This window comes from Rhinolophus sinicus, chromosome 14 (genome assembly GCF_057876585.1).
Source record: "Rhinolophus sinicus isolate RSI-liver-muscle chromosome 14, RSI-T2T, whole genome shotgun sequence".
In the NCBI taxonomy this organism is placed as follows: domain Eukaryota; kingdom Metazoa; phylum Chordata; class Mammalia; order Chiroptera; family Rhinolophidae; genus Rhinolophus; species Rhinolophus sinicus.
This window is the reverse complement of record NC_142514.1, coordinates 73,206,516-73,210,800: the sequence shown is the minus strand read 5'-3', so window position 1 is coordinate 73,210,800 and position 4,285 is coordinate 73,206,516.

Sequence of the window (4,285 nt, the reverse complement as noted above, 5' to 3'; positions counted from 1 at the left end):
AAGAAAATGCACAGTTTTTGTTATTTTATTTAAAAATTTTTCAGCATTATTGAGATATAATTGACAAATAAAATTGTAAGATATTTAAAGTATACAATGTGATGATTTGATATGTGTGTGTGTGTGTATATATATATATATATATATATATATATATATATATATACACACATTATGAAAGGATTCTCACAATCAAGTTAAATAACACATTAATCACTGATGTATTTATCGTTTTTTCAGTGAACACATTTAAATTTTACTCTCTCAGTAAATTTCAATTATACAATACAGTATTATCAGCTATAGTCACCATGTTTTACATTAGCTCTTCAGACCTATTCTAGTAACTGAAAGTATGTACCCTTTACATCCTTTCCATATTTCCCTCACTTCCAGCCCCTGGCAACCACCATTCTACACTGTTTCTATGAGTTCAACTTTTTTTTCGATTCCACAGATCAGTTATACCAGATAGTACTATTTGTTTTTCTGGCTTATTTCACTAAGCATAACACATCCAATTGCATCCATGTTGTCTGAAATAGCAAGATTTCCTTATTTTTTAAGGCAATGCACATTTTTTAAAGATATGTGTCAGTTAGGACACAATGGCCTAATGTGCCTTCGAAAAGTAAGTACTATATTCTCATAAGCAGAATCAAGTCCATTACCTAAGAATTTGTCTTCTTATACTACATTAAAGAGAAAGGAAAGAAGGAAAAAAGGAAGGAAGGAAAGAAGGAAGGAAGGAAGGAAGGAAGGAAGGAAGGAAGGAAGGAAGGACTTAAGAATAGTATACATTCTGAAAGTTATCTAATGAGGTGAATTTTAAAAGCAAAATGAAAGTCCAGATCTAGTCATATTTGCATAAATTAGATTCAGTTCTTTGTCAGTTCATTTGTTAGTTCTGCCAGGCGTGTACTAAGAGCTAAGAGAAGAAGGATAGAAAAGACCCCCACCACATAAGGCAATGGTTTGAAACCACAGGAAACACCGTATGCTTAGCATGCTTAGGAATATTTGACTCTCAGCAAAATGACTCCAATAGATATTGGAGTGCCGTCCAATATCTATTATTCATACAGCCCTCCTAATGTTTCAGGGACTAATAGATTATGCCTTCTGATTTAACATTTATAAATTGTCTGAGGCTTTGCCCAAAAGCCACACAAGCTAGGGTAAAGTATGAAAGAGGGTAGTCAGACTCAGAGAGAAAAGCAGAGAGAAATGGTCTCAACAGAGCTGTAGTCATTTTCTGTAAGCAACTGTCCCTCAGAAACAACTGATATTCTTAGTCAGATGCTCAGCATGTGATGTGGAAAGGCCATGGCTGGCACCCTTCACAGAGCATCGTTCGTCTCCACCACGCAGGTGTTCTGGCTCCGGAGGCCTGCCAACCCGCAATCTGATTCTCTGAAGGGATTATGCAGTTGCCTCTTAGTTAAAACAGGACACAGTTAAAACAGGACACTTATGCAAACACAGGATCCACTGTTGTACTTTAGTTGTTCTTGTTACCTTCCAGTCCCTAGTTTGGAAATGAGAGTAGCAGATGAAGGCAATACAGGCTTTATGATTCTTGTTTTTCTACTTGTTAAAATTGGCACCCACAGTTTCTACATAGTGATTACACAGCTCTGAAATGATGCATGAAATGGGAAAAAAAATGGAAGCAATTTTTGCCCTGAATGCCTAGGTCACAGAAATTACAGACATGCATTCACAAAACAAATGGTAGTAAGTCTCCACTTACCTCCAGCTAAGGGTTAAGCTGACCATGGTGGGTCTTACCAATAAACAGTGGGTTGAGTCCAGTGAGAGTAGGCACTTCGGTCTGTCTCCTTTGCTGCCATGTAATATGAATCTTCTCAAGCTCTGTCATTTCTTCCAGCCCCATCCACCAAGTTTTACTTATCTATCTCCTGCCTTGCTTCCTGATTTTCAGTTTTTCCTTCTGCTGTATGCTTTCTCTGAACACTCAGTCTTTTATTTGTGTGCACGCTTCTCTTCCTTCTGTCTTTTTGCTCTAAGTTTTCTTACACTTAATGACTGTTTAGAAAGTATGTTGAAGAGAGGCAGAATGGGAATGGGGCCGTGGAACTTAGGGATTTATTAGAAGTATGGACAACCCAGGAGGCAAAGCCACCAAGGGTTACCTATCATTAGGTAGGTGCATATCCACACATTCTGAAGAAAGAAAAACTATGCCATTCTCCATAGGTATGACTATCAACCACTTGTCTGCTGAGACATGCTTGGGAAATTTAAAATTGCATGCTTGCCTGTGTGTACCCACACAGCAGGACCTGTCCAGCTCTAACGCCATTTCTGTCTCTCCTACTCAAAGAAAGAGATCAAAATGCAAGAGCAAGAGTTGTATTTGAAGTATAACTTGGAAATTTATTTAAAAATAAAGTAAAATAAAAATTCATGCTGCATTTTTTTTATTTTATTTTTTTTTTAATTAGTTTCAGGTGCACAAGACAAAGCAAAACTTAGACGTTTATCATTTATATCCCTCACACTATGTGAATCCCCCTCCCCCATCCACTTATTATAATAACTATATGTCATGGGAATTTTGCTGTTCAGATGTATAAGTAAGGCTGAGGATTTGGTTATAATCCCATTGCTTCTCTTTCTTTGTGAATTGTTACTTGACTTTTGAGAATTTCTGGGGTTTCCAGGAAACATACAGGACTTGACTTTAGTATACCAGTAAAAGGTTCTGGCTATGGCCTAACGATTGTATGAAGTGTCGAAGTTATTTAACCTTTCTACACCTTGATTATTTTTTTTTTAATATGGTAAAATTAGATTCATTCTGAGGATTTAGTGAATCAAATAAGATGGAGTGTGTTCAAGACCTTTTAAAAGTAAGCAGTTGTGCTTAGAGAAGTTTATTATTTGATCTATGGTGTTAGCCCTTACTTCAATTTCAAAGGGTGAAACTATAACTTCTTTAAAATTTTACCACATTGGTACATAACCAAATATTTTCTAAGTGAGAGTATAAATTGAATGTAAAGAGTCCATTTTGTGCTGTGGAGAGGATTACAAATTCTGCAGCAAGTCTGTCAGAGTTCAGATTCTAGCTTTGCTATTTGACTTTGTTTCCCTGTTTGTAAAATCTGGATAATGATATTACCCACAGCACAAGATTGATATTGGAATTCTGTTATGTAGAACAGTGCTTGGAACATATAATATACTCTATAAGCATTTGCTGTAATAAAATATAGTCAAGGCTTTTATTATCACCACTGTTCTCATTAATATTCTAATTAAATATCTAAGGCTACAAATATCACTTGATCTTAGAACTTTTGCTCAGAGATCAGCACTACGAGTTTCTTATGGTTCCAGTAAGGTATCTGAATCCTTTCTATTTTTGCCTTCTCATCCCCAACCACCCACTTCCCATGATTCATTTTTATTGGCAATCCAACATGTGCTGCTCTAATGGCATGTAGAATTTAATCAATTAATGGAGTTCAATAGGCCATTTCCAGTTGTGATATTTTGAGAGGCTCATTTTGCAAACACCTGAATACTCTGGAAAATTATGGAGCAGCCTGGAGTTATAGCACGTGCTACATCTCAGTGGACTGTATAGAGAATGATCAATACATAAGTATAATCTTTTCTCTACCAAATGTCCTTGGACAAGATTCAAATTCCCTACTGACTCAGTATCTTTATCTTAAGTGTACAATTCCAGATTGTTTTCAAAAATAATTTTGCAGAAAAATTGTTCTTGGCTTTGACAGCATTTATTATGTATACTAGTTTCCTTCTTTACCCTGTCTGCCTCCTTCCTTGTATCCCTGGGAATAAATAACTGTTTATGACAATATTTATCATTCAAACATAAAGTATTATTACAAAAAACCAGCAACCACAACAAAAGAGCAAAAAGCCATAAACGAAGGAAATACATGTGTGTTTGTGGGTAGAGACAAGGATAATTGCAATAAATTCTCTGCCATTTTCAAATTACAGAGGATGGTTTATACTAACAGTCACAGAATACTGTTAGCAAAACTGACCTTTTTATAACTGATATTATATTAAAAACTTGAGTTAACTAATTCACATTCAGAGTTAACCAGTTGGTTATGCTTTAACATTTTCCACATAAGACAAAAATACAGATACACACACACAAGGGTATACATACATACATATATACACAAACATACACACATATGTACATACATATACATATACTGGGGGTGCCAAAAAATGTATACACATTTGACGAGATGTTATCTATGCTTGAGCA